This window comes from Ailuropoda melanoleuca, chromosome X (assembly GCF_002007445.2).
Source record: "Ailuropoda melanoleuca isolate Jingjing chromosome X, ASM200744v2, whole genome shotgun sequence".
NCBI lineage: Eukaryota > Metazoa > Chordata > Mammalia > Carnivora > Ursidae > Ailuropoda > Ailuropoda melanoleuca.
In genome coordinates, this window is record NC_048238.1 from 96,750,805 (window position 1) to 96,765,390 (window position 14,586).

A 14,586-nucleotide genomic window follows, 5' to 3' on the forward strand; every position below is an offset into this window, starting at 1 on the left:
TCTCCTGCAGCTTCAGAAAAAATAAAGAACTGAGGACTTCTTCAAACACGAGGACTTCTTCAAACACAAGGCTTTCATCATTTTCCACTGCCACTACCAAAGGGAATGAGGCATTTCTATACCAAGTAGCACAATCTTGGAACCACAGTGTGGCTTTTTTATTAACTCCTATATCTATCCACAATTGTGAGTCAAGAATTTAGATTGCAAAACTCACTGTGCTGTCTGGTTCCACGGGCTCCTTTCCCCCCAGGCCAGGTTTTGCAAGGGGTTCCCAGGTTCGAGTGCTATGCTGCTCTGCTCTGCAAAACCCAGCTTTGCTCCTTTCTTTCCTGCAAGGCGCAAGTCTTTCTTCCCTGCGGCTCCTGTCAGTCTTCACCTCCTAGTTCACTTTTCCTGCCTCCAGCTCTCCAAGAGCCAACATATCTCTCTGCTATCATTCGGATCTTCCTGCCCAAATATGGATTTACAATGGCAAAGCAACTGCTTTGCTCTGAATTCAGCCAAACAGGGGTACTTCGAGGTCATAGGTAACTGGCGAGGGTGGAGGTGGTTTCAAAAATTATAAGAATTTTCTTCCTGATAAAAAGAATGTATGCTCATTGTAAAAGAATCCTAACAAAATGTAAAAGAAAGGAAAATAAAATACCCTTAATCACAAGACCTAAAGATAACCACTCTGAACATTTTGGGGAGCATTTTTCAATATTCATTTGTTCATTCTTTCAAAAAAACATTTATCAGTGCCTGCTATGTGCTAAAACACCGTTATAGACACATGGGATGGTCAATAAAGTAGAAAAACAAAACTACACTTGTGGCCCTATTTACGCACACACACACAAACACATTCACACATACAATTTTACATTAATGGGCACATACTATCTGTGCTATTTTGTAACCTGCTCTTGTGTGGAATAATGTGTCATGGACCTCCCTATAGGTCAATAAGTATTGATTTATGTTATCCTTTTAATGTCTGCCTGTGTATTCTAGAGTACATATGCACCATAATTTATTTAATCATCTCCCTACAGACATTTATTTCCAATTTCTGCTATTATAAAAAATAATGTGAAGAGTATATTTGTACATGTATATCTGTACATGCTTGTCCAATTATCTTATTCGGATAAATTCCTAGTTTTACTCCTATCTTGCTGGCTGTTTCTTCTGTCTCTTTTGCTGCCTTCCCCTTCTCCACTTAACCTCTAAATGTTGAAGTCCTTAGTCCTGTTTTCTAGCTTCACTACACCCTAGATTATCTCATACAATGCCATGGCTTTAAACACTGTCTATATGCTGTTTATATCTACCATTTTGACATCTCCTCTTAAGCTCTAGACTCTTATCCAAGGTCCTTTTAGAATATCCACTCGTATGTCTGGCATTGAATCTCAAATTTAATGTAACCCAAAGAAAACCCTTAATTTTGTCCCCAAAATATATTCCTACCTCAGTGTTCTATACTTCAGAAAATGGCATCACCATCCATGCCATTATATGGGCCCCAAGTAAGACATCAATCTGATTTCTCCTCTTTTCTTTACCCTCAGCCCCTATCCAATGTTTTCAAGTCTGTCTCCAAAATATAGTTCAAATCTGTCCCTTTCTCTGTATATTTGCTACATTCATTTGTTACCGTCTTAATCCAGGCCACTCCAGCCTCTCACCCAGCCTACTGCATTAGCATCCTAACTGGTCTTTCAGTTCCCCCTGTTGCCCTTCTACAGCCCTTTCTTTACATAGTAGCCAAAGATCTACAGTAATCATACTTAATGGGGCACCTGGTGGCTCAGTCTGTTGAGCATCCAACTCTTGCTTTCAGCTCAGGCCATGATCTCAGGGTCGTGAGATCCAGCCCTGTGTTGGGCTCCACGCTCAGCAGGGAGTCTACTCGGGATTCTCTCTCTCTGTCTCTCCTTTTGCCTCTCCCCGCTGTGTCCCCCCACCGCGATCTCTCTCAAAAATAAATAAATCTTTAAAAAAATAATCATTCTTAATGATAAAAGAATACAAGCATTTACTTGAAAACTCAGAAAAAAGAAGATGAGGATGCCTGTCATTACTGCTTGCATTTGACATTGTAATTGAAGACCCAGAAAACATAATAGGATATGAAAAAGAAGTAAGATATATAAGGATTGGAAAGAAAGAGAAAATGATCATACTTGCAGATGATATAGTTGCCGACATATAAAATACAATAGGATGTACAAGCCATTAAAACTGAGAGAATTCAACAAGGGTGCTGTACATAGTAATAGGATAAATCAGCATCAATTCAATATACCAGAAACAACCAATCAGGATATGTAATTTTTTAAAAAGGAATGATACTAATCAAAACATAGATTCTTAGCAAGGATCTAGAAATACATATACACAAAATTTGTGTAAGACCTTTATGAAACATTTTGGAAGTCATTAAAGATGACCTTGTACTTCCGTTTGCAAGACAAGATGATGTAGAAGTACTTTCCCTTATTTGTCCCACTAAATATAGGTAAAAACTTCGTGTTATGTAGAAAACAAACATCGGAAGACTCTGATAGGTGGAGAGAAGACTCAGACAGACTGGCTAAGGACCTTGGGAACTGAGAAGACATGTCAGTATGTTCCTTCTGTTTTCTTTTGGCCTCATCTATCCCAGACTGGGCGCTGGAGAAACTGGCAACCCCAAAACACCAACAAGGACAGACCAAAAAATTATCAACAGATGCCAAGACTGATATGACACAGGTATTAGAATTACCTGACAAAGATTTTAAAGCACCCATCATAAAAACATTTGAGGCAGTATTTACAAATATAAGGACAAAGGGTAGAACACTCTTAGCAAAGAAAAAGAAGATATGAAGAAGAATCAAATGGAAATTTCAGACCTGAGAAAGCAAAATAACCAAAATAAAAAAATTATGGATGGGCTCAATAGCAGAATGGAAGAGACAGAAAACAGAAGTAGTAAACTTGAAGATTAAAAAAATAGAAATTACTCAGGATGAACAACAGAGGGAAAGTAGAACAAAAAATATGAACAGAGCCTTAGGACCCTATGGGATCATATCAAAAGATATATTTGTGGCATCAGAATCCCAGAAGGAGAGGAGAAAGAAAACAGGGCTGGAAAAGTAGTCAAAGGAATACTGGCTGACAATTTCTCAAATTTGGCAAAAGACATAAACTTACAGATTCAAGAAGCTTAGTGGATCCCAAAGGGGATAAACCCAAAGAAATCCAGGCTGAGATACATAGTCAAACTTCTAAAAACTAAAAACAAAGAAAAAATCTTGAAAGAGCCGGAGAGAAATTATACCTTTACTTACCAGGGAAAAACAATTCTAATGACAGTAGGTTTCTCATCAGAACCTGTGGAGGTCACAAGGAAGTGGCATCATGTTTTTCAAGTGTTAAAAGAAAAGAACCATCAAAAAGAACGATTTCTCAACATTTGCTGCAACATGGATGGCACTGGAGGAGATAATGCTAAGTGAAATAAGTCAAGCAGAGAAAGACAATTATCATATGGTTTCTCTCATCTATGGAACGTAAGAACTAGGAAGATCAGTAGGAGAAGAAAGGGATAAAGAAAGGGGGGGTAATCAGAAGGGGGAATGAAGCATGAGAGACTATGGACTCTGAGAAACAAACTGAGGGCTTCAGAGGGGAGGGGGATGGGGGAATGGAATAGGCTGGTGATGGGTAGTAAGGAGGGCACGTGTTGCATGGTGCACTGGGTGTTATACGCAAGTAAGGAATCATCGAACTTTACATCAAAAAAATAAAACAAAATAAAATAAAAAAATAAAGAAATTCACACACACAAAAAAAAGAACCGTCAGCACAGACTTCTCCGTCCAGCAACAGTATCCTTCAGCAATGAAGGGGAAATCAAGACATTCTCAGATGAAGGAAAATTAAAATAATTTGTCACTAGTACACCAACACTTAAAAATGGCTAAAGGAAGTTCTCCAAGAAGAAAGAAAGGATTAAAAAAGGGGGGATCTTCGAACATCAGGAAGTAAGGAGGAACAAAGAGCAAAAAATAAGGGTAAATACAATAGGCTTTCCTTCTTCCCTTGAGTTTTCTAAATTATGTTTGCTGGTTGAATCAACAAATAAAACATTGTCTAATATGTTTATCAATGTATGTAGAGGAAATATTTTTTAAAGATTTATTTATATGAGAGAGAGAATGAGCACAGGGACGGTCAGAGGGAGAGGGAGGAGCAGACTCCCTGCTGAGCACACAGCCCGATGTGGGGCTCAATCCCAGGACCCTGAGATCATGACCTGAGCTGAAGTCAGACTCTTAACCAACTGAGCCACCCAGGTGCACCTGTAGAGGAAATATTTAAGACAATTATATAATAAACTGGGGAGGAAGTAAAGGGACATAGAGGAAAGCAAAGTTTTCACACTTTACTCTCCTGCGTAAAATGATGACACCAGTTAGCTGTGAGGAGTTATATATATACCTATACAAAGAGATACTCTTGGAAACCTGTAGGTAAATCAAAATGAAATTCTAAAAAAAGCTCAAGAATCCCACAGGAAGATTTAAAAAGATAAAAACAGAGAAACAAAAGATAGAACAAACAGAAAACACCAAAAATGGAGATGTCCAAAATGTCATTCAACAGGTGAATGGTTCAAAAAACTGTGCTACGTTCATACCATGGACTCATGTTCAGCCATAAAAAGGAGAAAACTATCGATATACATAACAACTTGGATGCACATCCAGGGAATTATCATGAATAAAAAGAAGACACTCTCAAAAGGTCACATACTGTATGATTCCATTTATTTTTTTTAAGATTTTATTTATTTGACAGAGAGAGAGAGCACAAGCGGGGGGTCTGGCAGCGGGAGAGGGACAAGCAGGCTCCCCACTCAGCGGGGAGCCTGACATGGGGCTCTATCCTAGGACCCTGGGGTCATGACCTGAGCCAAAGGCAGATGCTTCACCGACTGGGCTACCCAGGTGCCCCTGTATAATTCCATTTCTATAACATTCTTAAAATGACAAAATTGTAGAGATGAACAGATTAGTGGTTTCTGCGGGTTAGAGACGGGGGGGTGTAACTATAAAGGGGTAGCATGAGGGATATCTTTGTGGTGATAGACTAGCTCTGTTACTTGATTGCAATGGTGGCTATACAAATCTACACATGATAAAATGGCTTAGAACTATACACAAACATTGCGTCACTGTCAAATTCCTGGTTTTAACACTGTACTCTATTTATATAAGATGTAATTGCTGATATAAAGTTTCAGTTAGGCCAGACAAATAAGTTCTAGAAATCTGCAGTACAACATTGTGCCTATAGTCAACAATTCAGCATTTTACACCTAAAAATTTGTTAAGGGGTAGATCTCATGTGAAGTTTCTTACCATAAAACAACAAACACAAAAAGGGGCAGAAGGAAACTTTGAGAGGTGATAGATGTGCTTATCACCTGATTGTGGTGATAGTCACAAGTATATGCATATCTTCAAACTCATCAAAGTGTAAACATTAAATATGTCCAGCTTTCGGTATATCAATTGTTGCTCAATAAAGCTGTGTAAAAAAAAAAAACCCAAAGGTAACCACTGTGAGAAAATGGGTGAACAGTACAGGGATGTCTCTGTACTACATTTCCATCTTCCCGTGAATCCATAACTACACTGAAATAAAAACTTTCAAAAAAGGGAACCTCAAAATGCAGAGATATCCAGTGATCATGTAGGAGAAGACTCAACATCAAGATGTCAATTCTCTTCAAATTGATCTGTAAATTTAAGTCAGGTTCAATCAAAATTGCAACAGGATTTTTAATGGATCTTAACAAGATGATCCTAAAGTTTATGCTGAAGAGTAAGGCACCAAGAATAGATGAAACAATTTTGAAGAAGAGCCATGGAAAGCAGATTATCAAGAATTATCACAATATAGCAATTAAGACAGTGTGATATTGGCAAATGGATAAATAGATCAGTGGAACAGAAAAAAGAGCCTAAAAATAACTCCTATAAATCTGTGGGAAGTAGGTATATGACATTCATTGATTAGACATCATGGAAGAGGGGCCCCTGGGTGGCTCAGTCAGTTAAGCGTCTGCGTTCAGCTCAGGTCATGATCGCAGGGTCCTGGGATTGAGCCTCACATCGTGCTCCTTGCTCAGCAGGGAGCCTGCTTCTCCCTCTGCCTGCCACTCCCCCTCCTTGTGCTCTCCCTCTCTGTCAAATAAATACAATCTTTAAAAATAAATAAATAAATAAATCACGGAAGAGGGGCACCCGGGTGGCTCAGTTGGGTAAGTGTCTGCCTTCAGCTCAGGTCATGATCTCAGGGTCCTGGGATCGAGCCCATCATCAAGCTCCCTGCTCAGTAGGGAGTCTGTTTCTCATTCTCCCTCTGCACCCTCCCCCTGCTTCTGTGTGCTCTCTCTCTCTCAAATAAATAAAATATTTAAAAAATATATAAATCATGGAAGATATGATATAGACTATTCAATAAATACTATTAAAATTATCCATGTGAGAAAAGATAAAATTAGATAATATCTTCAAATCCTACCTAAGAATTAATTCAAAATGAATTAAAGATCTAAATGTTATTTTTTTTAAGTTTATTCATTTAAGTAATCTCTACACCAATGTGCAGCTCGAACTCATGACCCCGAGATCAGGAGTCATACGTTCTTCTCAGTTGGAAGAAGCCAGGTACCCCAAAGCTCTAAATGTTAAAAGCAAAATTTTATAACACTTTGATGCAAACGTAGAATACCTTTATGATCTTGGAGTAAGGAAGAATTTATTAATCACACATGCACACAAACTCACAAATTTTAATAGAAAAGACTGATGAATGTGACTGCATTAAATATTAAAATGTCTATAGAAAAAAAATGACACTATAAAGTGAGAGACAAGTCATACAGTGGGAGAAGACATTTGCCACACACAAAATTGAAAAAGAAACAGCATCCAAAAGATATATAATAAATACATTTTGAAAAGGCAACCAACCCAAAAGAAAAATGGGCAAAGAATACCAACAGGCAACGAACAGAAGGAACTGGAATGATCTACAAATATATGAAAAGATGTTCAACATCACTAGTATTCAGGGAAATACTTGTCAGATGGGCAAAAATTGAAACTTAAAAGTTGCCGGTGGTAGGGTGTCATGGGAACACATAGACCACTGGTAAGACTATTAGTAAAAAAAAAAAAAAAACTGGGAACAACCTAAATATCCATCAACTGGGTAATGAGTAAATTGTGTCAATGGTTGTACTATTAGGTTTGCTGCTCAGCAGTGAGACAACCTAGATCATGGACTGATCCCAGGAAATAATGCTGAGAATGGGTTGACAGGAAGTGGGAAATAAAGGGAACTTCAACTTTTCCTTAAGTATTTTACTCTTTTTAATCTTAAAAAAAAATGGAAGTCAGGGGTATCCGGGTGGCTCAGTCGGTTAAGTGTCCAACTCTTGGTTTTGGCTCAGGGTGTGATCTCAGGGTCGATGGGATCGAGCCCGCCATTGGGCTCCTTGCTCAGTGGGGAGTCTGCCTGAAGATTTTCTCTGTCTGTCTCTCTCTCTCAAATAAATAAATAAATAAATAAATAAATAAATAAATCTTTAAAAAATGGAAGACAAAATAAATATGGTGGTGTATTTCCACTCTGCATGGGAAGAACACAAGTGCTTGCTATATTCTTCTCTGAACTTTCCTGTATTTTGAAAGCTCTCAGAATAAGTGAAAGATGTGGTGTGAGATGCTTCCAATAAATACTCAGTTTAGAGAACCATTGTATTACGGTACTAGTAACTTTATATGTTAACCTTCCCAGGAACACTTTCATTTTTAAAGAAGCTTGAGGCACTGTGGGATTTGCTGTCACTTATGAACTGTGGGACAAAACTTCAAAGGGAGTTATCTTCCTCCCATGTGCTAGTCTTGTAATTTGGCTAAGTTGCCACCCTTTTGACTGAAAGATAAGCTCCCGTTAGGTTGGACAGTTCAGAGAGAACAGAACATTTTCCCCTTCAGTGATGCTTTCATTCTTTATAAATAAAACTGCATTTAAAACAACTCCACATGGAATAAAATGTAGAGCCAGGTTTATAGAAACATGGACACCTCTGTGCAAATAAAACCTCTCAAATTTTATTAAGCATTGATTCTATCCTGCTCATCATCTGAAGTAGACTTAACACAATTTAAACACTTCTTGGTTTGTCTGCAGAGTATCAGGTCTTGTCCAGAGCTCGGAGACTCCTACTCCCTTCACCCCAATCAACTCTGCCAGTTGTTTAAACGGCTCGAATCTTTCTGCAGCCACGGCTTTTAAGTGAGAGTCTTTTTATTGCTTTGGGCATGTTCCTTCTCCTAGCCAGTGCTCAGAATTTTAACTATCTAACTATTCAATTTCTCTCTGTCTCTTTACATGGGGGAGAAACTGGATTTCTGTTCCGCACAGCTTGGCAAAAGCTAGCAGGGAGTGAGAGATTACAGCCAGATGTGCATCTGCATGTCAGCGGCAAGAAGGTCTGGGATGGTGCTTTTTCAATCAGAAGGGAGTCATTTTCCCCCTCTTGAAGGAGAGGGCCTCCTCCCTCCCATCAGATATTTGGCGGCTAGATGCACACTGATTAATTACTGAGGTCGCATCTACACACAACTGGTTTTCTTAACAACAATCCTAGCAGGCTTCCAGTTCATTCCTGAATGTGCTTCTTATTTTTAAAAGAACTACCCTCCTTTCCCAAAGCATCAAAATAGAAAATAGAAAAATAGTTCAAAGAACAAAGCATAATTTTTTAAAAGATTGTATTTATTTATTTATTTGAGAGAGAGTGTGTGTGTCAGAGAGAGAGAGAGAGCACGAGAACGGGGAGGGTCAGAGGGAGAAGCAGACTCCTCACTGAGTGGAGAACCTGATGTGGGGCTCAATCCTGGGACCCTGGGATCATGTCCTGAGCCAAAGGCAGACGCTTAACCACCTGAGCCACCCAGGCACCCCTAAAGCATAATTTTAGAATGAATGATTCCACCACAATTTCTAATATTAGAAAATCAAGCACCAGTGGGAGGGGGTTTTCAGGGGCAGGGAAACACTTTGAGTACCCTTCCAATCAGAACACCAAGCCAATCAGTTATTCTATTGGCACATCACATGAGGTGTCATTCTTAATATTTTCTGGTCAAGTCCAGAAATCCATTTTATATTGGAAAGGTAAGAAAACATAGGCATCCTTCCTCTGTACCCCAACAGCCCTCCATGTGCCTAAGAAAGAGAGCGTATCAAGTTCATTATTAGTAAGTTCCTTTTTCTAGTTTGACTCATTACTGACAATTTCCATCTGTTTTCCAAGACATATGAGGTCCCCAATACAATCACTCCATGAAACCTACCCTGGAAACTGCCTCTTGGATCAATTCTCATTTCTAAGGAGCTCAACATGCAACGCAGCCGGCACTACAAGTAGTTGATTGCAAGAAGTATAATTATGGGTTCTCCAAGACAAGCTAAATTTGTGAGAATGGGTTGATAGTCAGTACTTTAAGATCCTATCTCTGTATCGGGGAAAATACTGGAAACTCACAGATGAGCAGTAGCTCTGTGATATCAATGACAATTCGCTATGTAAAATTTGGGGGCAATCCAAATGAAAATGTGTATACTACAGCTCTGAAAAGCTGCACCTACCCATCCCATCTCCCCAAGTTCATCTCTCTCCACTCTCCCAGATAACACACATCTTGTGGGCTGCTCCAATTCTCAACTGCGATACAACTGACAGATGATGTTCACATGTGCGACATACTCCCACGGGTGTACTTGGGGACTACATAATTCTTGGCATGCCAGCTCTTAATTGGGCCCTTTTCTCTAATTCTCATTAAAACATACTGAAATGCAAGCAGGCACGAGTGATGCTGTTATTAGAAGGATAACCTTGAATCCATTCCAACTTATAACTACAGTAAATCATTCGGCAATGTTGGTATGTTCCCTCCTATCAGTAACAAATTATTACGTTAACACTTTACGGGCCAATCACGACACATCAGCTGTGGCTAACAATGGCTCCTCTTGTCATATCAGTGACCTGCCACGCTCTCTCACGCCTCTGCACATGCTTTTCCCTCTGCTCCAAAAGGTCTAAAACCCCACCTAATAAGTCCACAAAACAAGTTTGTTGATTGACCGAAGGAATGAACGAATGAAGTGCTTGCGACCTCAGATAAGCCTCCCACTGCGTTTATAACATTCGCACATTGGGCCACAGCCATGCTCTGATGAAAAATAATATTCTGTTATGAATAGGAAAGTCAACTGTGATTATGGGCAATTTTCTTAACCAGAAAGCATTGAGTAGTAAGATGCTTTGCAGCTGTACACTTTTATTAAGGACCGTTTAAATAAACATAAAACATGTTTGCCAGGAGAGGGTAAAAAGACGGATGTGAATTTCAGTCAGAAAATAGGTACATTCATTATTTTTTGCATTTGCCTTAAAATGTGCCCCTAAAAGAGCAATTACCCTTGGATGTCATTTTTGACCAGCGACAGGGACCAGAAATAGTGACTTAATTTAGGCAGGAGTTTGCTAGGACATAATATGGCTACTGTGCCTGGAGTCTTTCTTGGTCATAAAAGCAGTAAGGAAGTATGACATAACGTTGTGATGGTAAATCACAGCCCGAGCCATTTTGGTTGGCAGAATTTGAAAGACAAACATTACTTCAGGAGCAGAGAAGACGTGCCTAATTACCTCCGTGCCTGGGCTGGATTCCCTGCAGCGTGGGTCGTTCCTGGACTCAGGTGTGTCCACACGGCCAGGGGCCACGTGTGCAGGGGCAGTGTGGCCTTGTGAGGAAGTAGGTGCCTAGGGATGGGACGGCTGGCAGCCCCCCTCTGCTACCATCTCTTCAGGGAAATCGGGCAGCTGAACCAAAGGAGAAGGCAGCCTCCATGGGCCCTGTGGAGCCTAGAGGGAGTGAGACTGGGGAGAGAGGAGAAGCTGGTCCCAGCCACTCTGCCTGGGAAGTGGTGGGGACCTGAGCCCATCGTATTTGTGAATCTTCCATTTTTACCTTTCTGCATTTTCAGAGCTCAGAAAGCTCTGTTCCTTTGTAGCTTTTGTTTGACACTGACAGCCTGAGGCCTCCCTCCTTTCTTGCTTCTCTGTTTCTGTCTGTCTGTCTCTCTCTGCCCCTTTATGGAAATTGGTTGCCCTCTCATAATAGGGTAGAATATAGTAGAATCCCAGCAAGCTTTCCCTGGGGTGTTCAGCCCTTTGCCAGAGATTTTCTTTTTTTCTCTCATTCCTCACACGTATGCCCTGAATCCCAATAACTCTCCACCTTTTGCTTTTTAATTGCAGCAACACACACAGAACATAAAATTGGTATTTTTAAAAAAAGATTTTATTTATTTATTTATTTATTTGAGAGAGAGGGAGATAGAGAGAGAGAAGGAGGAAGACAGAGAGCTGAGAGTAAGGGAGAGGAGAGGGACAAGCAGACTCCCTGCAGAGAATGGAGTCCAATGGGGGGCTCAATGCGGGGCTCGATCTCAGGACTCCGAGATTGTGACGTGAGCTGAAATCAAGAGTCGGATGCTTAACCAACTGAGCCACCCAGGCGCCCTGACATTTTTTTAAAATCCAAAATGTGTTTATTGGGATAGTTTTCCACTCAACTTCATTTTGGGTGCTTTTAGTGCTGCTTCTTTCTGAAGGAGCATCCTTCTGAAAGCCTTGCTTTTCCTCCTGTAGGCTGCAGAGGACAGTGGAGCAGCCAACGCGCAAAACTACGGTTTGTGCGTGGCTAAAGACAGTAGTGATTCTGTGGTATCCCGGGCACTTCACATCCGTGAAGTGGGAGCTGGGGCTCTGCACCAGCTGCTTCTTCTTGTGCTTCCTCTTCTCCTCTTCCAGAGATGGGTGACGGAGGTCCTTTGTGAGGGGCATATTCTTGTGGGGCACTCGTCACCACCAGAAAGGCCATAAAATTGGCAAGTTAACCATTTTTAAGTGTCCAGTTCAGCGGCATTAAGCGCTTTCACACTGTTGTGCGCCATCTTTCTCCAGACCTCTTTTCGTCTTCCCAGACCGAAACTGTACATATTAAACAACTCTCCTTTTGCCCCTACCTCAAGCCCTTGGCAACCACCATTCTACTTTCTGTCGCTAGGAATGTGACTACTCTAGGTCCCTCCACACAAGTGGAATCCTATGGTATTTTTCTGTGACAGGCTGATTTCATTTAGCCTAATGTCTTCAAGTTTCATCTATCAAGTGTAGCAGGTGTCAGAATTTCTTCCCTTTTTTTTAAGGCTGAATAATACTCCACTGTATGGACGTACCACCTTTTCCTTACATTCATCCGTTGATCGAGACTTGGGTTGCTTCCACCTTCCAAACTTTCCTTTGAACTGTGGAAACATTAGGCATGAACACCCAAAATGCTGAAGCTCTCCAGTGCCCCATCCTCTGCTCTCCAGAATCCTCATCTTGGACCCCCACAGCCCCCAGGTATTATTAGCATGCACACCAGCTGCTAAGTGGTTGGCATACTCTGTTGTGTTTAATCTTCACAACGATGCAGTGAGGTGAGTGTTACTCCCACATAACAGAGTCTTCTACTGAGATGTAGAAAAGCTAAATGACTTGCCTAAGGCCAGTTAATAAGTAGAAGAGCTTGAATTTGAAACTCCCAGTCAGGCTTGTCTGACTGTGAAGCCCCTACTCGGAAGTACCACTCCTAGTGCCTACACAAGGCCCAGAGGCCCTTTCCTACCAGTTCCTTCTGTTTGGTTTCATATTGGGTTGGTTTGTGAGAAAAATAGAGCTGACTCTACGCACTGACAGACTACTGACCACATGTGCCTGGAAGGGCCCTTTGGATCCTGAAATCCTGGTCACCCCTCTCTTGCACACACACACGCATGAGCGCGCGTGCGTGCACACACACACATGTGCACACACAGAGTTCTGAAATCATTCTACTCTGGGGGCTGTCAAGACTTCTCTATTGCTGTTTAAACCAGGCAGCAAGCATTATTGAGACGCTGGAATTTGTTTTAACTTTGTTCATCAATTAGCTGAAAGAAGCCTGGCCTAGACTAAGGACTTGGTTCATGTTCTTGGATGTGCTACTCTTTCATAAGTTATTTGTTTCATTTCCTCTCCAGAGGCCATCTGCTCTTGAATGGATTAATTAAAGAGGTCCCAGCATTTGAAAATGCTAGAAGAAATAGGCTTGAGGTTGTTGGCAGATGTTTACCTGTTCGTGTAAGTGTGCCTTAGAAGACCTAGTGACACCACTTTCTACCAAGGAAAAGAAGGGTTGAGGGGCTTTGTGGCTGAGACTGGGGTGTGTGTGAAGGGGTGACCCCATGGAAGTGAGAAAAAGCCTAGTGGGGCTAGGAACTTGCAAACAGAAAACACAAACTCAATTGCCTCAATTTTGCCAGGAGCTGGCCAAGTCTACAGGTTTGACACTACCCCAAAGGCTGGCCAGAGTGGCTCTGTACATGCCGGTACCCTAGGCAGCAGCAGACCCAGCTGGGTAAACAGAAGTGCAGGAGCAAAACAAGCCAATAAATCATGGCACGGCTCTAGACTGCTCCAGTCCCCTCCTCCCTCTTCCTTTCCAGCTCCCCCGGGTCTCCCTATCAAGCAAATGGGCCCAGGTGTCCTTTGATCTATCTCCTTGCCCTTCACAAGGGAGAAACGTATCTATAGGAAGGGTGAGCTCAGCCCCATCTGTGACCTGCCCCAGGGTTCCTTGCAGGGAGCTGTGAGCTTCACACATCCAGCTGCTAATGGCAAAAGAGAGAAGTAGACATGGGGTGTTTGAGAAGCTTAAGGTTGGCCTATGGTTAGAGGCACCCTGGGTGGTTGACCTTTAGAGAGTTATAGAGATGAATGGGCCTGTTCTCCACCTCAAGCATGAGCTACCGCCTATATTAAATACACAGAGCCGTGATGGGACCAGAGCTGAGCTCAAACTCCACCACTGCTCCTTTGCCTTGTGGCTTGTGTTTTTCATGCACTCCCTGTGCTCAAATTTGGAGCTCTCACATTTTGGAGCTCCCTCATTCTGCTAGTAAATGGATATATCACCCACTGTCGGGTCATTGATCCACAGAGGGCTTCTTCCTCCAGGAGGCCCACACAGTGTCCTATTCTACTGGGTAAAGCTCTTGTGACAGCTGTACCCCCAGTGCCTAGAACAATGCTAACATCTCATTGGTGCTGATTAAATACTTATTGAGTGAATGAATGAATTGGCATAATGTAATGACTGAGGGGTCAGTCTCTGAAGTCAGGCCAGAATTTTAGCCCAGGTTCTGCCACTTTGACCTTGGGAAAGATAACTTCCCTTGGCCTTGGTTTTCTTATCTATAAAATAATAGTATCATAAAAAGAGTAATGTGTGAATTAGAAAAATAATGCATGTACTACACTGAGCCAATGGGTGACCCGTAAGTCCTCAGTAAAATGTTAGTTGATATTATTATTTTGTATATCAACTCCAGGCAACTGGTCTAGATTGCTGGGGGTGCTGA

At 41.4% G+C, this 14,586-nt stretch overlaps 1 protein-coding gene and 1 pseudogene across 2 annotated transcripts in view; both read right to left on the minus strand.

The window, feature by feature from the left end:
* Positions 1-14,586, minus strand: part of FAM122B (family with sequence similarity 122B) — a 206,817-nt gene that overhangs the window by 117,367 nt on the left and 74,864 nt on the right. The window lies entirely within an intron of this gene.
* Positions 11,637-12,681, minus strand: LOC117797371 (annotated as a pseudogene).